The following is a 27,410-nucleotide window of genomic DNA, read 5'->3' as shown; positions in this document are numbered from 1 at the left end:
TTATATCACGTTAAATTGTCCCAAAATTACAATATAAGGTAATAAGTAAGTAATTATAAACTCTTATATTTATACCCTGTAATGTAAAATAGCTATTTTACAGTTAAGAGATTTACCTATCGTGATTATACAGATTGGTGTTATTCTATCCAATCCCAAGTGGAAATGGAACATTTTACGTATTTCTTCATAGCATTCTGAAGGACTACAACTCTATCCAACAAAATTTCTCCCAGGTATTGATGGACTCCTTACTTCAGAATGATGGACTGACTCTTTCTCAATATTATAATACCTATAACTTAGTAGGGTTCCACTTTTAAGATGTACACTAGCCTCACCTTCAATCCAACTTGTGGTTCATATCACCGATACTGTTCCTAATTGCTTTTTCAAAGAATCTATGAATGACATGTTATTCTGGTCTTGCTGATCTGTAACCTATTGTTCCCTATTCTTAACTGAATTTTTTTTTTGGAATAAATATACGTTTAAAAACCCCCATTATTTTTAGTCATGTATAGACATGGTGCATAAAAAAGCACTCATCTATGTAAAGAATTTCTGTATGTATGTATGTATTTATTCATTTATTTATTTATTTATGTATTAAATTATGTATACAGTGCCAGCATATTCCAATGCACTTTACAATTGGGAACAATGTGGAATTGAATGTCAAAACAAATTTAGGAGGCATAGAGCATGTGGTGTCTCCGAAAATGGAACTACCAGCATTATACTTTGCCAGTCAAGGCTGCTGGCACTATAGCATAGAAACCCAAAGCATGGGGCCCATCTCCATAGTAATATTACCAGTATTGGGCTGTACCAGTAGTAGGACACTGAGGCTGCTGGCTGGTCTGTTCCCGGAGTCTTACAGTTGAGCTGCTGCTGTCTTTACCTTCTTACTGGGCAGTGGTGAGTACCTGGGCTTGGAAGTGCTCCCCAACCACCCTTTCTTGTGAGCTTGCCTCTCCATGAGCCCTCCTCCTATTCCCCCCTCCCCAGAGATGAACATATAGTCAGCCCAGCCCGAGATAGTGGCACCCTGCCGGCTGGAGTATGGACTGATGACAACTCCCGCTACCCCTGCAGCTTCCCCTACAGCTCCTCCTGTTCCCATGCACTCAGGGGCAGATGTATTAAATGAAAGGTGATAATGCACAAGCCAATCAGCTCCTAACAGTCATTATTCAAACCCAGCCTGTAACTTGACAGGAGCTGATTGGCTGGTGCGTTATCACCTTACACTTTGTAACTGCTCCAGGGTTAATACATATGCCCCCCCCCCCCCCCCCACTCCAGTCTTTTGGAGGCAGGCAGGCTGTCTAATAGTTAGGAAAAGGAAGAGTGGTAGCAAGGTGAAGTCTGGTGCCCCCCCTTACAAAAAAGAGAAAACAAATATTGTGTGTATGAATGCGCGTGTTTATACTGTCTATATATATATATATATATATATATATATATATACATATATATAGTATGGGGGTTTTGCTGCTGAATTCCTCTAATGGACAGATAAGCGTTTGAACTTTTAATTTCCTGTACGCATGTCTTTTGGCTATCTTATACCAATTGGGACTGTCTGCTGCGGTGTCCCTTTTTAGATGGACAGATAAGCTTTTTTAAACCTTTGATCTTGTACGTGTGTTGTCTAGCCATTGTATGTCTTTGTATATTAAATTGTTACTATTTTTAATGTCCGGGCTACTAATGAGGTTTAATTGGGAATAAGCATGTTCCCTAATTTACTGCCCTTCATATGCAAATGATCTTATTTGATTGTGAGAACGATACACACTATGTTCTATTGTGTTTTTCTCTCTACATGCTAATCCAAAATTGAGGAACACTCGTTGGAAGTTCTTTTACAACCAGATAAGTGTTCTTGGTTATAATTTTACCCACCTGGCCACTTTCTGTATAATTCATTATCACACTCAGAAGCGCTTATTTTCTCTACTACTATTCTTTGTCTATGTGTACACCATACACAATATTTTGTATTATGAGCTGCTACACTTAAAGGGGGTAAAGAGTGTTATTTAATATTACCCCATCACTACACTTTTGTACTAAAGCGCCTAGGTTTCTGCTATTCTGTATATATATATATATATATATATATATTAGAGATGAGCGGGTTCGGTTTCTCTGAATCCGAACCCGCCAGAACTTCATGTTTTTTTTCACGGGTCCGAGCGACTCGGATCTTCCCGCCTTGCTCGGTTAACCCGAGCGCGCCCGAACGTCATCATGACGCTGTCGGATTCTCGCGAGGCTCGGATTCTATCGCGAGACTCGGATTCTATATAAGGAGCCGCGCGTCGCCGCCATTTTCACACGTGCATTGAGAATGATAGGGAGAGGACGTGGCTGGCGTCCTCTCCGTTTAGAATTAGAATAGATTAGAGAGACACTTGATTTACTAATTTTGGGGAGCATTAGGAGTACTCAGTAGTGTACAGTGCAGAGTTTTGCTGATAGTGACCAGTGACCACCACTTTTATTTATAATCCGTTCTCTGCCTGAAAAAAGCGATACACAGCACACAGTGACTCAGTCACATACCATATCTGTGTGCACTGCTCAGGCTCAGGCCAGTGTGCTGCATCATCTATATATATTATATATCTGTCTGACTGCTCAGCTCACACAGCTTATAATTGTGGGGGAGACTGGGGAGCACTACTGCAGTGCCAGTTATAGGTTATAGCAGGAGCCAGGAGTACATAATATTATATTAAAATTAAACAGTGCACACTTTTGCTGCAGGAGTGCCACTGCCAGTGTGACTAGTGACCAGTGACCTGACCACCAGTATATAATATTAGTAGTATACTATCTCTTTATCAACCAGTCTATATTAGCAGCAGACACAGTACAGTGCGGTAGTTCACGGCTGTGGCTACCTCTGTGTCGGCACTCGGCAGCCCGTCCATAATTGTATATACCAGTGACCTAACCGTGGTTTTTTTTTCTTTCTTTATACATACATACTAGTTACGAGTATACTATCTCTTTATCAACCAGTCTATATATTAGCAGCAGACACAGTACAGTGCGGTAGTTCACGGCTGTGGCTACCTCTGTGTCGGCACTCGGCAGCCCGTCCATAATTGTATATACCACCTAACCGTGGTTTTTTTTTCTTTCTTTATACATACATACTAGTTACGAGTATACTATCTCTTTATCAACCAGTCTATATATTAGCAGCAGACACAGTACAGTGCGGTAGTTCACGGCTGTGGCTACCTCTGTGTCGGCACTCGGCAGCCCGTCCATAATTGTATATACCACCTAACCGTGGTTTTTTTTTCTTTCTTTATACATACATACTAGTTACGAGTATACTATCTCTTTATCAACCAGTCTATATATTAGCAGCAGACACAGTACAGTGCGGTAGTTCACGGCTGTGGCTACCTCTGTGTCGGCACTCGGCAGCCCGTCCATAATTGTATATACCACCTAACCGTGGTTTTTTTTTCTTTCTTTATACATACATACTAGTTACGAGTATACTATCCCTTTATCAACCAGTCTATATATTAGCAGCAGACACAGTACAGTGCGGTAGTTCACGGCTGTGGCTACCTCTGTGTCGGCACTCGGCAGCCCGTCCATAATTGTATATACCACCTAACCGTGGTTTTTTTTTCTTTCTTTATACATACATACTAGTTACGAGTATACTATCTCTTTATCAACCAGTCTATATATTAGCAGCAGACACAGTACAGTGCGGTAGTTCACGGCTGTGGCTACCTCTGTGTCGGCACTCGGCAGCCCGTCCATAATTGTATATACCACCTAACCGTGGTTTTTTTTTCTTTCTTTATACATACATACTAGTTACGAGTATACTATCTCTTTATCAACCAGTCTATATATTAGCAGCAGACACAGTACAGTGCGGTAGTTCACGGCTGTGGCTACCTCTGTGTCGGCACTCGGCAGCCCGTCCATAATTGTATATACCACCTAACCGTGGTTTTTTTTTCTTTCTTTATACATACATACTAGTTACGAGTATACTATCTCTTTATCAACCAGTCTATATATTAGCAGCAGACACAGTACAGTGCGGTAGTTCACGGCTGTGGCTACCTCTGTGTCGGCACTCGGCAGCCCGTCCATAATTGTATATACCAGTGACCTAACCGTGGTTTTTTTTTCTTTCTTTATACATACATACTAGTTACGAGTATACTATCTCTTTATCAACCAGTCTATATATTAGCAGCAGACACAGTACAGTGCGGTAGTTCACGGCTGTGGCTACCTCTGTGTCGGCACTCGGCAGCCCGTCCATAATTGTATATACCACCTAACCGTGGTTTTTCTTTCTTTATACATACATACTAGTTACGAGTATACTATCTCTTTATCAACCAGTCTATATATTAGCAGCAGACACAGTACAGTGCGGTAGTTCACGGCTGTGGCTACCTCTGTGTCGGCACTCGGCAGCCCGTCCATAATTGTATATACCACCTAACCGTGGTTTTTTTTTTTTTCTTTATACATACATACTAGTTACGAGTATACTATCTCTTTATCAACCAGTCTATATATTAGCAGCAGACACAGTACAGTGCGGTAGTTCACGGCTGTGGCTACCTCTGTGTCGGCACTCGGCAGCCCGTCCATAATTGTATATACCACCTAACCGTGGTTTTTTTTTCTTTCTTTATACATACATACTAGTTACGAGTATACTATCTCTTTATCAACCAGTCTATATATTAGCAGCAGACACAGTACAGTGCGGTAGTTCACGGCTGTGGCTACCTCTGTGTCGGCACTCGGCAGCCCGTCCATAATTGTATATACCACCTAACCGTGGTTTTTTTTTCTTTCTTTATACATACATACTAGTTACGAGTATACTATCTCTTTATCAACCAGTCTATATATTAGCAGCAGACACAGTACAGTGCGGTAGTTCACGGCTGTGGCTACCTCTGTGTCGGCACTCGGCAGCCCGTCCATAATTGTATATACCACCTAACCGTGGTTTTTTTTTCTTTCTTTATACATACATACTAGTTACGAGTATACTATCTCTTTATCAACCAGTCTATATATTAGCAGCAGACACAGTACAGTGCGGTAGTTCACGGCTGTGGCTACCTCTGTGTCGGCACTCGGCAGCCCGTCCATAATTGTATATACCACCTAACCGTGGTTTTTTTTTCTTTCTTTATACATACATACTAGTTACGAGTATACTATCTCTTTATCAACCAGTCTATATATTAGCAGCAGACACAGTACAGTGCGGTAGTTCACGGCTGTGGCTACCTCTGTGTCGGCACTCGGCAGCCCGTCCATAATTGTATATACCAGTGACCTAACCGTGGTTTTTTTTTCTTTCTTTATACATACATACTAGTTACGAGTATACTATCTCTTTATCAACCAGTCTATATATTAGCAGCAGACACAGTACAGTGCGGTAGTTCACGGCTGTGGCTACCTCTGTGTCGGCACTCGGCAGCCCGTCCATAATTGTATATACCACCTAACCGTGGTTTTTTTTTCTTTCTTTATACATACATACTAGTTACGAGTATACTATCTCTTTATCAACCAGTCTATATATTAGCAGCAGACACAGTACAGTGCGGTAGTTCACGGCTGTGGCTACCTCTGTGTCGGCACTCGGCAGCCCGTCCATAATTGTATATACCAGTGACCTAACCGTGGTTTTTTTTTCTTTCTTTATACATACATACTAGTTACGAGTATACTATCTCTTTATCAACCAGTCTATATATTAGCAGCAGACACAGTACAGTGCGGTAGTTCACGGCTGTGGCTACCTCTGTGTCGGCACTCGGCAGCCCGTCCATAATTGTATATACCACCTAACCGTGGTTTTTTTTTCTTTCTTTATACATACATACTAGTTACGAGTATACTATCTCTTTATCAACCAGTCTATATATTAGCAGCAGACACAGTACAGTGCGGTAATTCACGGCTGTGGCTACCTCTGTGTCGGCACTCGGCAGCCCGTCCATAATTGTATATACCACCTAACCGTGGTTTTTTTTTCTTTCTTTATACATACATACTAGTTACGAGTATACTATCTCTTTATCAACCAGTCTATATATTAGCAGCAGACACAGTACAGTGCGGTAGTTCACGGCTGTGGCTACCTCTGTGTCGGCACTCGGCAGCCCGTCCATAATTGTATATACCACCTAACCGTGGTTTTTTTTTCTTTCTTTATACATACATACTAGTTACGAGTATACTATCTCTTTATCAACCAGTCTATATATTAGCAGCAGACACAGTACAGTGCAGTAGTTCACGGCTGTGGCTACCTCTGTGTCGGCACTCGGCAGCCCGTCCATAATTGTATATACCACCTAACCGTGGTTTTTTTTTCTTTCTTTATACATACATACTAGTTACGAGTATACTATCTCTTTATCAACCAGTCTATATATTAGCAGCAGACACAGTACAGTGCGGTAGTTCACGGCTGTGGCTACCTCTGTGTCGGCACTCGGCAGCCCGTCCATAATTGTATATACCACCTAACCGTGGTTTTTTTTTCTTTCTTTATACATACATACTAGTTACGAGTATACTATCTCTTTATCAACCAGTCTATATATTAGCAGCAGACACAGTACAGTGCGGTAGTTCACGGCTGTGGCTACCTCTGTGTCGGCACTCGGCAGCCCGTCCATAATTGTATATACCACCTAACCGTGGTTTTTTTTTCTTTCTTTATACATACATACTAGTTACGAGTATACTATCTCTTTATCAACCAGTCTATATATTAGCAGCAGACACAGTACAGTGCGGTAGTTCACGGCTGTGGCTACCTCTGTGTCGGCACTCGGCAGCCCGTCCATAATTGTATATACCAGTGACCTAACCGTGGTTTTTTTTTCTTTCTTTATACATACATACTAGTTACGAGTATACTATCTCTTTATCAACCAGTCTATATATTAGCAGCAGACACAGTACAGTGCGGTAGTTCACGGCTGTGGCTACCTCTGTGTCGGCACTCGGCAGCCCGTCCATAATTGTATATACCACCTAACCGTGGTTTTTTTTTCTTTCTTTATACATACATACTAGTTACGAGTATACTATCTCTTTATCAACCAGTCTATATATTAGCAGCAGACACAGTACAGTGCGGTAGTTCACGGCTGTGGCTACCTCTGTGTCGGCACTCGGCAGCCCGTCCATAATTGTATATACCAGTGACCTAACCGTGGTTTTTTTTTCTTTCTTTATACATACATACTAGTTACGAGTATACTATCTCTTTATCAACCAGTCTATATATTAGCAGCAGACACAGTACAGTGCGGTAGTTCACGGCTGTGGCTACCTCTGTGTCGGCACTCGGCAGCCCGTCCATAATTGTATATACCACCTAACCGTGGTTTTTTTTTCTTTCTTTATACATACATACTAGTTACGAGTATACTATCTCTTTATCAACCAGTCTATATATTAGCAGCAGACACAGTACAGTGCGGTAATTCACGGCTGTGGCTACCTCTGTGTCGGCACTCGGCAGCCCGTCCATAATTGTATATACCACCTAACCGTGGTTTTTTTTTCTTTCTTTATACATACATACTAGTTACGAGTATACTATCTCTTTATCAACCAGTCTATATATTAGCAGCAGACACAGTACAGTGCGGTAGTTCACGGCTGTGGCTACCTCTGTGTCGGCACTCGGCAGCCCGTCCATAATTGTATATACCACCTAACCGTGGTTTTTTTTTCTTTCTTTATACATACATACTAGTTACGAGTATACTATCTCTTTATCAACCAGTCTATATATTAGCAGCAGACACAGTACAGTGCGGTAGTTCACGGCTGTGGCTACCTCTGTGTCGGCACTCGGCAGCCCGTCCATAATTGTATATACCACCTAACCGTGGTTTTTTTTTCTTTCTTTATACATACATACTAGTTACGAGTATACTATCTCTTTATCAACCAGTCTATATATTAGCAGCAGACACAGTACAGTGCGGTAGTTCACGGCTGTGGCTACCTCTGTGTCGGCACTCGGCAGCCCGTCCATAATTGTATATACCACCTAACCGTGGTTTTTTTTTCTTTCTTTATACATACATACTAGTTACGAGTATACTATCTCTTTATCAACCAGTCTATATATTAGCAGCAGACACAGTACAGTGCGGTAGTTCACGGCTGTGGCTACCTCTGTGTCGGCACTCGGCAGCCCGTCCATAATTGTATATACCACCTAACCGTGGTTTTTTTTTCTTTCTTTATACATACATACTAGTTACGAGTATACTATCTCTTTATCAACCAGTCTATATATTAGCAGCAGACACAGTACAGTGCAGTAGTTCACGGCTGTGGCTACCTCTGTGTCGGCACTCGGCAGCCCGTCCATAATTGTATATACCACCTAACCGTGGTTTTTTTTTCTTTCTTTATACATACATACTAGTTACGAGTATACTATCTCTTTATCAACCAGTCTATATATTAGCAGCAGACACAGTACAGTGCGGTAGTTCACGGCTGTGGCTACCTCTGTGTCGGCACTCGGCAGCCCGTCCATAATTGTATATACCACCTAACCGTGGTTTTTTTTTTCTTTCTTTATACATACATACTAGTTACGAGTATACTATCTCTTTATCAACCAGTCTATATATTAGCAGCAGACACAGTACAGTGCGGTAGTTCACGGCTGTGGCTACCTCTGTGTCGGCACTCGGCAGCCCGTCCATAATTGTATATACCACCTAACCGTGGTTTTTTTTTCTTTCTTTATACATACATACTAGTTACGAGTATACTATCTCTTTATCAACCAGTCTATATATTAGCAGCAGACACAGTACAGTGCGGTAGTTCACGGCTGTGGCTACCTCTGTGTCGGCACTCGGCAGCCCGTCCATAATTGTATATACCACCTAACCGTGGTTTTTTTTTTTCTTTCTTTATACATACATACTAGTTACGACTATACTATCTCTTTATCAACCATTCTATATATTAGCAGCAGACACAGTACAGTGCGGTAGTTCACGGCTGTGGCTACCTCTGTGTCGGCACTCGGCAGCCCGTCCATAATTGTATATACCACCTAACCGTGGTTTTTTTTTCTTTCTTTATACATACATACTAGTTACGAGTATACTATCTCTTTATCAACCAGTCTATATATTAGCAGCAGACACAGTACAGTGCGGTAGTTCACGGCTGTGGCTACCTCTGTGTCGGCACTCGGCAGCCCGTCCATAATTGTATATACCACCTAACCGTGGTTTTTTTTTCTTTCTTTATACATACATACTAGTTACGAGTATACTATCTCTTTATCAACCAGTCTATATATTAGCAGCAGACACAGTACAGTGCGGTAGTTCACGGCTGTGGCTACCTCTGTGTCGGCACTCGGCAGCCCGTCCATAATTGTATATACCACCTAACCGTGGTTTTTTTTTCTTTCTTTATACATACATACTAGTTACGAGTATACTATCTCTTTATCAACCAGTCTATATATTAGCAGCAGACACAGTACAGTGCGGTAGTTCACGGCTGTGGCTACCTCTGTGTCGGCACTCGGCAGCCCGTCCATAATTGTATATACCACCTAACCGTGGTTTTTTTTTCTTTCTTTATACATACATACTAGTTACGAGTATACTATCTCTTTATCAACCAGTCTATATATTAGCAGCAGACACAGTACAGTGCGGTAGTTCACGGCTGTGGCTACCTCTGTGTCGGCACTCGGCAGCCCGTCCATAATTGTATACTAGTATCCAATCCATCCATCTCCATTGTTTACCTGAGGTGCCTTTTAGTTGTGCCTATTAAAATATGGAGAACAAAAATGTTGAGGTTCCAAAATTAGGGAAAGATCAAGATCCACTTCCACCTCGTGCTGAAGCTGCTGCCACTAGTCATGGCCGAGACGATGAAATGCCAGCAACGTCGTCTGCCAAGGCCGATGCCCAATGGCATAGTACAGAGCATGTCAAAACCAAAACACCAAATATCAGTAAAAAAAGGACTCCAAAACCTAAAATAAAATTGTCGGAGGAGAAGCGTAAACTTGCCAATATGCCATTTACCACACGGAGTGGCAAGGAACGGCTGAGGCCCTGGCCTATGTTCATGGCTAGTGGTTCAGCTTCACATGAGGATGGAAGCACTCAGCCTCTCGCTAGAAAACTGAAAAGACTCAAGCTGGCAAAAGCACCGCAAAGAACTGTGCGTTCTTTGAAATCCCAAATCCACAAGGAGAGTCCAATTGTGTCGGTTGCGATGCCTGACCTTCCCAACACTGGACGTGAAGAGCATGCGCCTTCCACCATTTGCACGCCCCCTGCAAGTGCTGGAAGGAGCACCCGCAGTCCAGTTCCTGATAGTCAGATTGAAGATGTCAGTGTTGAAGTACACCAGGATGAGGAGGATATGGGTGTTGCTGGCGCTGGGGAGGAAATTGACCAGGAGGATTCTGATGGTGAGGTGGTTTGTTTAAGTCAGGCACCCGGGGAGACACCTGTTGTCCGTGGGAGGAATATGGCCGTTGACATGCCAGGTGAAAATACCAAAAAAATCAGCTCTTCGGTGTGGAGGTATTTCACCAGAAATGCGGACAACAGGTGTCAAGCCGTGTGTTCCCTTTGTCAAGCTGTAATAAGTAGGGGTAAGGACGTTAACCACCTCGGAACATCCTCCCTTATACGTCACCTGCAGCGCATTCATAATAAGTCAGTGACAAGTTCAAAAACTTTGGGTGACAGCGGAAGCAGTCCACTGACCAGTAAATCCCTTCCTCTTGTAACCAAGCTCACGCAAACCACCCCACCAACTCCCTCAGTGTCAATTTCCTCCTTCCCCAGGAATGCCAATAGTCCTGCAGGCCATGTCACTGGCAATTCTGACGAGTCCTCTCCTGCCTGGGATTCCTCCGATGCATCCTTGCGTGTAACGCCTACTGCTGCTGGCGCTGCTGTTGTTGCCGCTGGGAGTCGATGGTCATCCCAGAGGGGAAGTCGTAAGCCCACTTGTACTACTTCCAGTAAGCAATTGACTGTTCAACAGTCCTTTGCGAGGAAGATGAAATATCACAGCAGTCATCCTACTGCAAAGCGGATAACTGAGTCCTTGACAACTATGTTGGTGTTAGACGTGCGTCCGGTATCCGCCGTTAGTTCACAGGGAACTAGACAATTTATTGAGGCAGTGTGCCCCCGTTACCAAATACCATCTAGGTTCCACTTCTCTAGGCAGGCGATACCGAGAATGTACACGGACGTCAGAAAAAGACTCACCAGTGTCCTAAAAAATGCAGTTGTACCCAATGTCCACTTAACCACGGACATGTGGACAAGTGGAGCAGGGCAGGGTCAGGACTATATGACTGTGACAGCCCACTGGGTAGATGTATGGACTCCCGCCGCAAGAACAGCAGCGGCGGCACCAGTAGCAGCATCTCGCAAACGCCAACTCTTTCCTAGGCAGGCTACGCTTTGTATCACCGCTTTCCAGAATACGCACACAGCTGAAAACCTCTTACGGCAACTGAGGAAGATCATCGCGGAATGGCTTACCCCAATTGGACTCTCCTGTGGATTTGTGGCATCGGACAACGCCAGCAATATTGTGTGTGCATTAAATATGGGCAAATTCCAGCACGTCCCATGTTTTGCACATACCTTGAATTTGGTGGTGCAGAATTTTTTAAAAAACGACAGGGGCGTGCAAGAGATGCTGTCGGTGGCCAGAAAAATTGCGGGACACTTTCGGCGTACAGGCACCACGTACAGAAGACTGGAGCACCACCAAAAACTACTGAACCTGCCCTGCCATCATCTGAAGCAAGAAGTGGTAACGAGGTGGAATTCAACCCTCTATATGCTTCAGAGGTTGGAGGAGCAGCAAAAGGCCATTCAAGCCTATACAATTGAGCACGATATAGGAGATGGAATGCACCTGTCTCAAGTGCAGTGGAGAATGATTTCAACGTTGTGCAAGGTTCTGATGCCCTTTGAACTTGCCACACGTGAAGTCAGTTCAGACACTGCCAGCCTGAGTCAGGTCATTCCCCTCATCAGGCTTTTGCAGAAGAAGCTGGAGGCATTGAAGAAGGAGCTAAAAGGGAGCGATTCCGCTAGGCATGTGGGACTTGTGGATGCAGCCCTTAATTCGCTTAACAAGGATTCACGGGTGGTCAATCTGTTGAAATCAGAGCACTACATTTTGGCCACCGTGCTCGATCCTAGATTTAAAGCCTACCTTGGATCTCTCTTTCCGGCAGACACAGGTCTGCTGGGGTTGAAAGACCTGCTGGTGACAAAATTGTCAAGTCAAGCGGAACGCGACCTGTCAACATCTCCTCCTTCACATTCTCCCGCAACTGGGGGTGCGAGGAAAAGGCTCAGAATTCCGAGCCCACCCGCTGGCGGTGATGCAGGGCAGTCTGGAGCGACTGCTGATGCTGACATCTGGTCCGGACTGAAGGACCTGACAACGATTACGGACATGTCGTCTACTGTCACTGCATATGATTCTCTCAACATTGATAGAATGGTGGAGGATTATATGAGTGACCGCATCCAAGTAGGCACGTCACACAGTCCGTACTTATACTGGCAGGAAAAAGAGGCAATTTGGAGGCCCTTGCACAAACTGGCTTTATTCTACCTAAGTTGCCCTCCCACAAGTGTGTACTCCGAAAGAGTGTTTAGTGCCGCCGCTCACCTTGTCAGCAATCGGCGTACGAGGTTACATCCAGAAAATGTGGAGAAGATGATGTTCATTAAAATGAATTATAATCAATTCCTCCGCGGAGACATTGACCAGCAGCAATTGCCTCCACAAAGTACACAGGGAGCTGAGATGGTGGATTCCAGTGGGGACGAATTGATAATCTGTGAGGAGGGGGATGTACACGGTGATATATCGGAGGGTGAAGATGAGGTGGACATCTTGCCTCTGTAGAGCCAGTTTGTGCAAGGAGAGATTAATTGCTTCTTTTTTTGGGGGGGGTCCAAACCAACCCGTCATATCAGTCACAGTCGTGTGGCAGACCCTGTCACTGAAATGATGGGTTGGTTAAAGTGTGCATGTCCTGTTTTGTTTATACAACATAAGGGTGGGTGGGAGGGCCCAAGGACAATTCCATCTTGCACCTCTTTTTTCTTTTCTTTTTCTTTGCATCATGTGCTGATTGGGGAGGGTTTTTTGGAAGGGACATCCTGCGTGACACTGCAGTGCCACTCCTAGATGGGCCCGGTGTTTGTGTCGGCCACTAGGGTCGCTAATCTTACTCACACAGTCAGCTACCTCATTGCGCCTCTTTTTTTCTTTGCGTCATGTGCTGTTTGGGGAGGGTTTTTTGGAAGGGACATCCTGCGTGACACTGCAGTGCCACTCCTAGATGGGCCCGGTGTTTGTGTCGGCCACTAGGGTCGCTAATCTTACTCACACAGTCAGCTACCTCATTGCGCCTCTTTTTTTCTTTGCGTCATGTGCTGTTTTGGGAGGGTTTTTTGGAAGGGCCATCCTGCGTGACACTGCAGTGCCACTCCTAGATGGGCCCGGTGTTTGTGTCGGCCACTAGGGTCGCTAATCTTACTCACACAGTCAGCTACCTCATTGCGCCTCTTTTTTTCTTTGCGTCATGTGCTGTTTGGGGAGGGTTTTTTGGAAGGGACATCCTGCGTGACACTGCAGTGCCACTCCTAGATGTGCCCGGTGTTTGTGTCGGCCACTAGGGTCGCTAATCTTACTCACACAGCTACCTCATTGCGCCTCTTTTTTTCTTTGCGTCATGTGCTGTTTGGGGAGGGTTTTTTGGAAGGGCCATCCTGCGTGACACTGCAGTGCCACTCCTAGATGGGCCCGGTGTTTGTGTCGGCCACTAGGGTCGCTAATCTTACTCACACAGCTACCTCATTGCGCCTCTTTTTTTCTTTGCGTCATGTGCTGTTTGGGGAGGTTTTTTTGGAAGGGACATCCTGCGTGACACTGCAGTGCCACTCCTAGATGGGCCCGGTGTTTGTGTCGGCCACTAGGGTCGCTAATCTTACTCACACAGTCAGCTACCTCATTGCGCCTCTTTTTTTCTTTGCGTCATGTGCTGTTTGGGGAGGATTTTTTGGAAGGGCCATCCTGCGTGACACTGCAGTGCCACTCCTAGATGGGCCCGGTGTTTGTGTCGGCCACTAGGGTCGCTAATCTTACTCACACAGCTACCTCATTGCGCCTCTTTTTTTCTTTGCGTCATGTGCTGTTTGGGGAGGGTTTTTTGGAAGGGCCATCCTGCGTGACACTGCAGTGCCACTCCTAGATGGGCCCGGTGTTTGTGTCGGCCACTAGGGTCGCTAATCTTACTCACACAGCTACCTCATTGCGCCTCTTTTTTTCTTTGCGTCATGTGCTGTTTGGGGAGGGTTTTTTGGAAGGGACATCCTGCGTGACACTGCAGTGCCACTCCTAGATGGGCCCGGTGTTTGTGTCGGCCACTAGGGTCGCTTATCTTACTCACACAGCGACCTCGGTGCAAATTTTAGGACTAAAAATAATATTGTGAGGTGTGAGGTATTCAGAATAGACTGAAAATGAGTGTAAATTATGGTTTTTGAGGTTAATAATACTTTGGGATCAAAATGACCCCCAAATTCTATGATTTAAGCTGTTTTTTAGTGTTTTTGGAAAAAAACACCCGAATCCAAAACACACCCGAATCCGACAAAAAAAATTCGGTGAGGTTTTGCCAAAACGCGTTCGAACCCAAAACACGGCCGCGGAACCGAACCCAAAACCAAAACACAAAACCCGAAAAATTTCAGGCGCTCATCTCTAATATATATATATAGACAATTTTAAGAGGGCACACAATATAACTGTTTTTCCAAACTTTAGACCAGCAGATATCAAACCTATAATAAAGATAATTTATTTAAAACAGCCCCGGGGCTAGATGAAAAATTCCATCTGAATAACTACATTGTATGATGGACGATGTGAAGTAATTTTAATAGATTTGTTTTCGATATGACATATCTGTTTTAAATAAATTATCTATATTATAGGTTTAATATCTGCTGGTCTAAAGTTTGGAAAAACAATTATATTGTGCGCCCTCATAATATTGTATTTTATTGTTTCGATTTTAACCCTTAACTAGTTGGAGGGTATTTGTGAGGTGCAGCAACATTGTAGCACAGGATATAGGTAAAACCCACTGTTTGTATATATATATATATATATATATGTAAAATCAATAGAGATTGAACAAGTGCCTCATGGTGTAGTAATTTCTCAATATACTGAGTACACAAACAACACTCATATAGGTAATCTGCGTACCAGATAATAAAATGAGTTGCGCATGTCACATTTACAAGCCTCATCCCCTTGGGTACAGCCGACCTCAATCAGATGCAATTAAGAAGTTTCTCCGAATCCCACCATGTTGGCAATCTTGATGGCCAGTTTATCCCTGCAAGGCTTATACATTTAACGTGGCATCCATACCACATGATCTTCTATATGCATCTAGATGCTGTCTACCTTGGAAGGCTTAATTTCGTCAGTGGTTCCCCATTACAGAGAAACTGCCATATAGAAGGGGTATATTAAGAGTCATCTAGACAATCCCTATAGACACCCCTGAGGAAGCTTTAAATAGGTGAAACGCGTAGAGGACTTTAATCTGCACCTCCTCCCGATGTGGGCTTTGCTGTGGGCTTGCCCAGGACCGTTTGACACTAACACCACTATCCTATGCCATTTGGATAATAAGCTAAGCTGTTTTTCTCTTTTTTTCTTTGATTTTATCTTTTTGTGTGCCAAATCCGTGGTTGCACTGTATATATTGGAATAAATATTATCTTTTTAAACATAGTCAGCAGAGGAATTCTATTCACTTACACTGTGGGATTTGGAGAAACTTCTTAATAGAATCTGATTGAGGTTGGCCGTACCCAAGGGGATGAGGCTTCTAAATGTGACATGCGCAACTATTTTTATTATCTGGTACGCAGATTACCTATATGAGTGTTGTTTGTGTACTCAGTATTCAGAGAAATTACTATACCATGAGGCGCTTGTTCCATCTCTATTGAGTACAGATCTTTTTGCTACTAACCCAGCTGCATATTGAAGAACTGAGCAGCCGTCCACAGAGACATCTGTGGAGAAGAGCGTAATAAAGACTCATATGGAATATTCCTATTTCTTATCCATTTGAACTGTACAGCTTTGGAAGATAAAAGAAGTAGCGCACTAAGGGGGTGATTCCGAGTCGACCGCTATTGTTTTCATTCGTACAACATATTCGCAATATTGCGAATACATTGCACAATAGCGAATATCCGCCCCAACGTAATTTTGCTATTTCGTACACAGTATTACACAAAGTAGGCGTATGCCAAATGACATCGCAGTAATGCGAAACCATCGCATTAACACAAACCTCATCGTAAAAATACTAACTTTTCGTAGATTTACACATTCTTCTTAAAATTGCACACGCTTTTGCTAAAAAAATGCACAGCAATGGTTTTTTTTAAAAGTTAAATTACACCTTTCAGTTCAAACTCCACAAGCCTTCCTCAATTACGATACCAATTAGTGTAATGAATGATAATGGTCATGACCAATTAAGTCTTCAAAGAATACCTGAATAACACTTTGTAGGCATAATTGTACATCAACATTTAAATTAATAAATAAAAGATATAGATGTAGTAAATGTGCCTGATCTAATGTTTTTTTTTTTTTTTTGGTGTAGAGGTGTAGTGTGTGAATAAATGTGTTTACATGTTTTTATAAACAATAAGCTCCTAACTGTCTTTTTTTTTGTTTTTGTTTGAGTAATTTTAATAAACTATTCTTAAATAAGATGTGTGAACTGTTTTAGGTCACCAATTTCTGCACGCAAATCTGCTTTTTCTAAATAGCATTAATAAACACAATACCCGCTTAACTTCAAAAACAATTGTTTTATTTTTTTATTTTTTATTTTTTTTAAAACTAATGTTTCAAAAAATAACATTTTTCATCTTAGAAACATTTTTCTAAGTTTTCAAGGTCCTCCAGCACGGTCCTCAGTTTCCCTTTAAGCCTGGAAACAATAGCAGGCAAACTGGTGGGATCTCCAACTGCCACATCTGAATTGAAGAGGCATAGAAAACATTAATAACTTACTCACATTACCTATTATACAAGCAAGGCACAAAGCACACTTTAATGCAGGCATGTCCAAACTATGACCCTCCAGCTGTTGTGAAACTACATATACCAGCATGCCTTGACACAGTTTTGCTGTCAGAGAATGCTAAAGCTGTTTCAGGGCATGCTGGGATGTGTACTTTCTCAACAGCTGGAGGTCCAAATTTTTGACAGGCATGCTTTAATGGCAAAGTGACTACATCATGGATGTTTTAATGAGAAAACAGTAGCAGAAAACACACAAGCCTGCTCAGCAATGTTTTGTATTTTTTATTTATATTTTTAAGAAAGTGTACCACACCATGGGGTACATTTACTAATATGTGAGTTCTATTTAAGATGGGTCGTTGCCCATAGCAACCAATAACATTAAACATATTATCTTGTAGAAGGTGAGAAATAAATGACAAGTAGAATCTGCTTGATTGCTATGGGCAACATCCCATCTTACATAGAACTACCATCTTAGTAAATGTAACACCATGCTGGGATTCATTCACATCTGGAGTGAAGCAGACTTATCTTTTTTGGGGTTGGCCCTAAATCAGCACTCTGCATATCAACATCTTCAGAAGGACAACATATCCTAGCATGCCCACACTCCCTGAAAGCCTGCCTTACTACATAAGGTCTAACAGCTTTGAAAATGTTAAAATCCTAAATTGTAGGAGTGTAACTTTCACAACACAAATCACTGTGTCCTTAGCCTGCCTAACAAAGTGAAGCCTGCGACTTCAATGTGCAAATATTGGAATACCCAGGCACAAGTGTAAAAGTGAAACAACAAACTAAACTCCACTCAGGTCTAACTGTTTTGCAGATAATGTATCAGATACAAACCCTGTTGTCCAGGCAACCCTGTCGACATAATGAGTGTCGACCTAGAGTGGGCATCCTCAACATTGCAGACGTAGACACTGTACATCTAATGTGCCTCACACAAATGTAAAAGCATCATCCATACCATGATGAAGAAGACAAACATTTAACCTTGGCAAAAGATTGGCCCCAGTACAACACTGCATTTATTAGAATGTGACGTTAAATACATTTCAAAATGAAATGTCAATGTGTGTGAACTTACTCTCCTCTGCCACTTGCCCACCTCCCTCAAGTGGCTCCGGGGCCTCTACTGCCCATTCTGATGGTGGAGATGGCGGATGGATGGGGATGGCGGCTGGATGGGGGATGTCGGCTGGATGGGGGATGGCAGCTGGATGGGGGAAGGAGGCAGGATGGGGGAAGGTGGGTGGATTTGTGAAAGAGGATGGAAGGGGAGGAGCTTACAGAGGGTGGGTCAGATTAAGAAGGGGAGGGTGGTGGAGAGGTGGGTTGGGCCACAGAGGGGGAGGGGGGCAGAGAGATGACTTGGGAAAGAGAGGGGGAGGGTGGCGTAGAGGTGGTTTGGGCCACAGAGGGAGAGAGGGGCAGAGAGGTGGATTGGGAAAGAGAGGGGGAGTGGGGCAGAGAGGGGGATTGGGTCACAGATCGGGAGGGGGCGGAGAGGGGGAGTGGGCCGGAGAAGGGGAGTGGGCCGGAGAGGGGGATGGGGAAAGAGAGGGGAGTGAGCCGGAGAGGGGGAGTGGGAAAGAGAGGGGGAGGGAGGTGGAGAGGGGGAGTGGGCCAAAGAGGGGGAGTGGGGCAGAGTGGGGGATTGGGAAAGAGAGGGGGAGGGGCGGAGAGGGGGAGTGGGCCGGAGTTGTTGAGTGGGGCAGAGAGGGGGATTGGGAAAGAGAGGGGGAGGGGGGCGGAGAGGGGGAGTGGGCTGGAGAGGGGGAGTGGGCCGGAGAGGGGGAATGGGAAAGAGAGGGGGAGGGGTGCGGAGAGGGGGAGTGGGCTGAAGAGGGGGAGTGGGCCACAGAAGGGGAGGGGGTGGAGAAGGGGCTTGGGCTGGCCTTCAAAGTCGGCGCCTTGCAGCCGCTGCTCGCATTTGTGCTTGCCCTACAATGACATATGTAATAATTAGGTTGTGGCTTTTACAAAAAAACATCAGCAGTTCGTAAATACATTGTTATGTACCATGTTAAATACACAGATCAAGTTATTTTGTTCAGCCAATAGCCTGTGTACCAACTCAGTACAACAACAATAACTTTTTCACAAGCACTTTGCTACACACTCAGTACTGCAAGCCATAACCACACACAATGTTGAAACTTGTGTAAGGTTTGTGCTACAATAGTGTCAAAATTCATATTTTATGTAATGTGTTTAACTTACTGCGTCTACGGCGGATGCTAATTTATTGGCGCAGCTCCGCCAACAGCTCCGGCATGCGACGGTGGAGGTCACTCCACCGCCTTTCCAATTGGATAATGCTGCGCTGTGTCTGGGTGTTTGTCCGCAGTATGCGGCGGACCTCCGCGTAGGCCTCGCGCTTTACCCTATTGGGGATAAAGGACCCTGCGCGGCCTACGTGGCGGTCCATGACCAAGATTAGCACAACCCCAATAACGTGTGGGAAGCGACTACCCCCTTCCTGAAATTGCCGCTTCACCACAGCCAGGGCACCAACATCCAAAGTCATTGAGATAAATTGCTTCACTCAGGTTAGGAAAGCTTGGCTGACACGCCGCAGGACCTTACTGAACTGGCCCTGCAACATGCCAACCAGATCTCCTACGACATGCTGGTACGAACCAGTGGCCAAAAAATGTAACACAGCAAGGAATTGTGTCAATGCTGGTATTGCTGTAGAATACCTAATGGATTGTTCTAGATCACTATTATGGAGAGAGTGTCTAGGATTAGATGAGGTGGCAGTCTGTATCTGCGCAACACTACATCATCAGGCATCCCAAAAAGGAGGACACGGGTACGGAAAATTGGTGGCCTTGCATGCCACCGTTGTCTTGGAGGATGAGGAGCCGGTTGGGGTTGGAGGGCTTGCGCCGGTTGGGGTGGGAGTGGTTCCGTGGGTTGTGGAGGGAGGGCTTCAGCTGCCACATGAATGGACATCACCAACTTCAAATGAAGGTAAGAATCATTAAAACACACAATCAATTAACACCACACATTGTAAAAAATAATATAAGTAAAAGTGTATGGGTGTTCACTTACTGCAAGAGCGTACTCCATATCTTCATGATGAAAATACGAAAAAAATAAAATAAAAAATTAGCCACAGTTAGCTAAGTTACTACAACATAGGTCACCATCACAAATAACAAAGTTTTTGAGATAAAAAACAAACCCATATAATTACTGCAACAATATATGAAAAAAGTACTAAGTATGTTTTGTTTTCAACACAAAAACAAATCCAAAAAAGAAAAAAAAGGCAACTTACCTGCTCAGAAAATAAAGGAACACTTGTTTTGAAACAGAAACTGAAAAATGGCCTACTTTGCAACTCCAAATATAATGGGCCAAATAAACAATAGAGACACCTACAAGAGAGAGAAATGGCCAATAAGAAATAAAATACACACTCTCACCAAACACACACCATAACACCCAGGGACAGGCAACTTACCTGCTCAGAAAATAAAGGAACACTTGTTTTGAAACAGAAACTAAAAAATGGCCTACTTTGCCACTCCAAATATACTGGGCCAAATAAACAATAGAGACACCTACAAGAGAGAGAAATGGCCAATAAGAAATAAGATACACACTTTCACCAAACACACACCATGACACCCAGGAACAGGCAACTTACCTGCTCAGAAAATAAAGGAACACTTGTTTTGAAACAGAAACTAAAAAATGACCTACTTTGCCACTCCAAATATAATGGGCCAAATAAACAATAAAGACACCTACAAGAGAGAGAAATGGCCAATAAGAATATAAAAAAACACTCTCAGCACTAGAACGGTCACACTGGAAATTACAGGTAACATAACTATTAGATACTACATGTAAAAAATATATTTAAAAAAAAAACATTAAACACCAAACAACAAAAACCCATTTTAAACCACTACAAAGGACCATTGCACACCCATACATACTTGGTTTGGTAATATACTAATTTATTTAAAAATACAAAAAAAATGTTTTAAATACGCAATCCACAACACAACAGTAACAAATTTGCAAGCTAACAAATGCACATTTTTATGCTATATACTGCAATAAAAACTCACTCTGAAATGTGACAGGCAACACGTCCACCTTGCTTGTGTCTTGATTCACCATTTATCATCATACACCCACTCACACAGGCTGCAGTCAAGGGTTTTAAATAGCCAGTACAACAATTACTGGAAGTATTAGCATAATTGACACCTGTGCGAATTTCCGCACTGGAAATCACACGCAGCTATAAATCGCTAGACACCTGTGCAAACACACATGCCACCAGCAACATGGCTACTCGTGAGCAGATGGCAGCAGAGATGGACCAGGTGCAGCAGCAGATGTCCACTTTGACACATAGGCGCCTAGCACTGTGGAGGCAGATGCTGGAAGCTGCCAGTGCGGATGTTGAAAGTGCAGGACCCAGTACTGTTTAAACTCCATCTTCTGATACACAGGAGTTAGGAGTGAATCCCCTGCCAGACATAGATACTGGGGAAACTGATGGAGATTCAGGCCTACCATCTCAAACACAAATTACAGAAGCAGCTAGTGAAGAGGAAGATGGTGAGGAGGGACAGGACGAGAGCTCACAGGCTACATCCCCCCCCAAAAAAAGACAGCCTGCCTTCACTAAGAGGGAGTTACGTGTTTTGGTCACACAGGCCATGGAAAAAATTCATCGAGGCAGCAAAAACATGGGTGCTGCATCCAAAGATCGAATCTGGAGGGACATCACTGATTCTGTTAATGAAATCGGCTCATTAGTCTGCACCTCACAGGAAGTTAGAAGACGGTAAGTGTATATTGACACACCATTTTCTGAGCCAAGTATTATTAAAAACTTAGCTAGATGTGATGTTGCCTATAGCAACCAAATACATAACTTGTGTACTATCAATTAAAGCAGGTAGTCATAACTTTTATGTCCCTTGCCCCTAATTCTAATCCTATATGTAGTTGGGCCGACTTCAAATCCCGCCTTAAGGGCAAGAGGTCTGCGGAGTGGAATGCCTCGAGGGCAACAGGGGGAGGTCCAGCTGCCACTGTGGAATACACAGATCTTGAGGAGATGGCGACGGACTGTGTGAGCTACGAGGAGGTAGTTGGGGTGTCTCATATGGACACGGACCTGCCTGTAATACTGAATCCACATGACTTGCCAGGTAAGTTTACACACATATTCCTAAAAAACTAATTTAGTGGTTCCAAAAGTCTCATGTTGTTTTTTTCTTCACTTTTTCCACTCATTCTTCTATTTGCTTTTAACATAACACAGCACAGGTGGGTGAGCAGGTAGAGTCACAGAAGGGTTATGTGGCTGAGGCTGAGGTGGGGGGACCTAGTGTCTCTGCCACTGTGGGACCACAGATTCCATCTGTCCAGATTCCAACTGGCCCCCCCACCCAACCCTCTGCTATCCCGGACATCCTGTCTCAAATTGCCAGGTATGGTGAGAGCCTGAATGCTTTTCAGGACAGGATGATTCGGGAGGTAAGCCAGATACCTGTCCAGCTCACTGAGCACAGAAACAGTGTTGAGCAAGGTGTAGCTCAACTCTGCCAAGGTCTGGCAGAGATCAGGCAGGGCCAAGAGCAACTCGCCTCCTCCTTCCAACAAATTGCCAATTCCATTCTGCAAGGGCTCCAGGACATCGCTGTCTGCCTTGCCCACAGTGGCAGAGAGCCAGTCACATCTGCTCCCTCCCCTCCCTCTGCCCAGGAAGAACATCCCACTGGGCAGGGCCCTCGAAGGTCGCTTCGCAGACCGAGCCGGGAAGAACAACATCAGGCGGGGAAAAAGAAGAGAAAGTAATGTCTCTCCAGATGGGCAGCACCCATGTTTGACATGTTGCCTCGATGTTTTTTATTTTTGCTTGTGTGGCCAGAATGTACAACTCCCTCAAAGTGAAAGGGTATTTTTGTGTTTTAAAAAATTGTAGCCTGTGAGTTATTTTCGTCTACACCTGAGCCATCTTCCTCTTCCTAGCGTGCTGTGTATGGTTGTGTTTGTGTATTGGTTCCAGAATCGACCTCAGTTCCCCTAAAAGTTTTGTCTGGCTGGGGGTTCACAACATATACTTAGTAAATATTAAACATATTTTGTCAGAAGATGGGGTTTCCATAGTACTGGGTTCTGCTATGTCAAATTTGGCACTGGCATCTGCTTGTTGCTATGTCCATCTTTGTATGTGATGCTCATTTGTAGCCATGTTGTGTTGCTGCTTTACTTTATTTTTTGAAGTAAAAAAAAACAAAAACTTGTTTGTGTGTTTTATTAAAGGTTATGCACTCTGGAAAACTGTGCCCTGTAAACTTTAACATGGCATATTGACATTTGTGGAACAAGGGAACAATCAGAATATTCATACAAACATTGAATATTATAATTTAAATCATGTATGCCTTGCACAACACTTAAGTGGCCATATAAAAAAAAAACTTTGGAACTTGGGTTACTAGGGGCAACATGGCATAGTATTAGATATGGACACATATTCCCCCCCCCCAAAAAAAAATGGTATTAAGTAACATTAAGTGTAGGCTGCATTATGTTGCTCATGTTATTTGGTATGTACAAAGGAATATGTCTATGTCGAGAACATTTAGCTGATGTAGTTTATAAGTTGGTTTATTCACACTTGATTAAATTTGAAAGTATTAAGAAAATAATTAAAACATGCAGTTAACATCAAAGTATTTAACCAAATAAATAAAATACAGTGCATTATTTGTGAGTGTGTCAGATTTATACTTGGTAAAAAAAAATGTTATGTGGGCATACAATTGCTGTTTGTAGTCTTTTGTAACTGCAGTGTTTGGCAAGTAATTGGTCAACAGGTGAAATAATTGGCCAATTATTTGCTAATTAGGGCAGACACACTTGTAACAGTACTTCGCAAATGCTGAGTAGCTGCAAACTTAGATAGCGAACATTTGTTGTGGAATTTTTACCATCGGCTACGCATTTCTGCACAAAACACGCCTACTGCCAGTTGCCTACTCCCACACTAGCCGCCCACTTTCACGCCCATTTCGTTAGATATCGAAGCCGAGCCTCTGCCACGCCTCCGTCACTCCCTGTTTTCGGTGATGTAGTACGAGCTGATTTTTAGTTAGTAATTTTGCACAAGCATAGTATCGCTCCCTTTGTGCACGCGCATTTCTGCTTTCGCGCATGTGCAGTTTGCGATTTTTTGCCATTTGCGATGCGATGAACTGCTGCGATCAACTCGGAATGAGGGCCTAACTTACTATATATATATATATATATATATAGCACATGCAGGTACTCGGCACTCCAAGAATCAAGGAATAGGATCCAATTAGCCCGGTGCCTTCTTAAACATTTAGGTATGTATAGCAGCAAAAGTAAGCGGCACTCTTTAGTCTTATTCAAATAAATCAACAGGTCATCATCCTGGAAGTTCCAGGATGATGACCTGTTGATTTATATGAATAAGACCCAAGAGTGCCGCTTACTTTTGCTTCTATACATATAAATATATATATATATATATATATATATATATATAGAGACACACACACACAAACACACACACAACTTACAGAATTAAATTGATTGCACTCTCAGACGGTCAACAGGGAGCCAGCAGTGAATTGGCAGGGCTCCAGCTACGCAATGTGACAAAGGCTGGTGGGTCAGGGTCAGACTCATGAGATTCAGCCACTGCAGCATGCAGAATCAGCATTCACCAGTGGGTCCCATCTCACAGTCCAGCAGCAGCATCAAGTGCACCATCGCTTGCTGCAGCGCAAACTGAGTGGTACCAGGCAGGAGCCGTCCTGTCCCCTGTTGCAAGAGTTAGCAGGGCTCGTGAGACAGTAGAATTAAGTTTGTAACAGCAGCAGGTGCGCCACAGGGCTCCATTGGAAGGACAGTGGTCACACTTAGATCCCGCAGTGAACCACACAGGTGTTCTGTATATGCAGGTGTCCCTTCAGGGCTTTGAACCTAGAGGCAGGTGTCTCCATTGCCTCTGAGTGTTCCATCCCTGATGGTCGTTTTGCTTGTGCAATACTAATATTTTATGCCATCACACCCTGTGGTTAACTGCAAATTCAGCACTCTCATGGAATGTGATTGCTGTCCCTCACACAATGGTGGAGATGCTAATTCAGAGATTTGTGTGCATACTGGAATACACACAAGCAGATGATCCAACTGAAGGTCTGAGCAGTTATGTAGCCCTCCCATGTTCCACATGCCTCTTAACGCCTTACATCCATCTCATTCAGTATCCACATTCAGCTACCACAAACATTCTGCTGTTTTGGTAGCTATTATCCAAAACTAATAATACCTGCTAGAAGGCACCAATCATGGCCATATACAATACTTACCTGTAAACAAGCAGCAATGACTCTCACAGCATCTTGTTCTGGCATGTGTATTCCCGACACTCGGAAGTGCATGAAATGACACATGCATTGCACTGCTGCTCACGTTCCACCATCTGGGAGTTTCTGTTTGGTGGTGTATATACAGTAACAACTATATACAAAAGAAATGCCCACTACAATACAAGCACTGTAATAAAAGATTAAACAGGCATCAGACTTGCTAACTGTCCCGCAGCTCTAGCGCTGCCCCACAAAGCTTATTATTAAATCCCCTGGATTCCACCCCAAACCCATCAGAAGCCCGGACTGTGCATGCGCAAGTCCGTATGTGACAAGGGTAGAGCTTGATGACAGTATGCAAAATAGGCCCTGCACTGCGGGATTGTGCGTAGAGTTGGCAGTCCAGCCCTCCAGAGCCTATGAGTTATCACAGTGCAGGGAAGACACAGACTAAACACAGTGCTTCACTCCTGCATCAGCGGTGGCTCCCTCTCCCCCTTGCACAAAACCATGTAAGAAGTGTATTGGGAGCTGTCGGCCACAAGATAACTGGGATGGTGAGTGACGGGGCAGATGGGGATGGGGTGGATGGCAAGTGAACAGTATTAGATTTGGAGAAATTACAGGGGACTTTATATCAGTCTGAATTGCACAGCTCTCTTCTGGGTGGAAGAAGTGGGACCCATGGCCCCTGTATCTGAGTATTATCCTGTTCACCTGCAGGTGCCAGTTTACACTAATATACACCTACAGTATAATGAGATCAGCTGGCATCCCCCTCCTAAACACACACCCTCACAAATGCCAGGGGTCACCCCACCCTGTAGGATGCTGGCAGCTGTGATTATTACCCTGCTGGTTTTCATGTGACACTAACTCCTTTTTAAGGTTTTTTCTCTTAATTTATTACACCCTTTTCATACTTTACCATCCGCATTAACTATGATAGGGAGTAGTAACCTATGCCAAGCGCAGCAGTAGCAGAGTGACGCATCTTGCCTGCAAGGGGTTATGGTACCCAAATGGGGGTTCACTGTTCTCTGATGGTGAGAACCACACCAAATAGAAAGGAAAGGAATTGTGTTGACCTTTTTTGTGTTGACCATTTTCCATGTCAACCTTTTCATGTGTCGACCTTTTGTACCCGTCAACCTTTTTATGTGTTGACCTTTCTTTTGTCAGTATCGACCTAATGTATGTCAACCTCTTGTCAGTGTTGACCTAATGCATGTTGATGATATGGGGTCGACTTTATAACTGTCGACTTAATGAATGATCTTCTATACCACACTCTAGATTAGGGGTGGGCAAAATACGGCCCGCGGGCCGGGATGCGGCCCGCAAACCGATCCTGTGCGGCCCACTGCCTCCCACCAGTGAGCAATGACAAGCGGCCCGAACGGCTGAGCTGCTTGTTATTGCTCTGAGCTGCAGTACCTCCAAGCTGCCGGCGGCGCCTCTCTCCCCTGCTGCTGCGTTGTAGCAGCCTCCTCCCTCCTCCGAAGTCCCCAGTGACAACGGGGCGGAGCTACGTGCCGAGGAGGGGGCAGGGGCTACCCGGGACCTCAGGGGGCGGAGCTACACGGGACAAGAGCCAGACTTGTACAGAATAGATCCATCCTTCCTGCCACTGCCAGCCAGCCAGATCAGTAAAGTTAATGGGAAAAGTGAGTGAGAGAAAGAAAGGTGTGTGTGTGTGATAGTGTGCGTATATTTGTGTGTGCGGGCAGTGGCGTCAGTCTGTTTTTAGGTTTGGGGGAGAGATCTTTAGCT

Source organism: Pseudophryne corroboree, chromosome 1, assembly GCF_028390025.1.
Source record: "Pseudophryne corroboree isolate aPseCor3 chromosome 1, aPseCor3.hap2, whole genome shotgun sequence".
NCBI classification, from domain to species: domain Eukaryota; kingdom Metazoa; phylum Chordata; class Amphibia; order Anura; family Myobatrachidae; genus Pseudophryne; species Pseudophryne corroboree.
The sequence above is the reverse complement of the archived record's forward strand: the minus strand, read 5'-3'. Positions refer to the sequence as shown.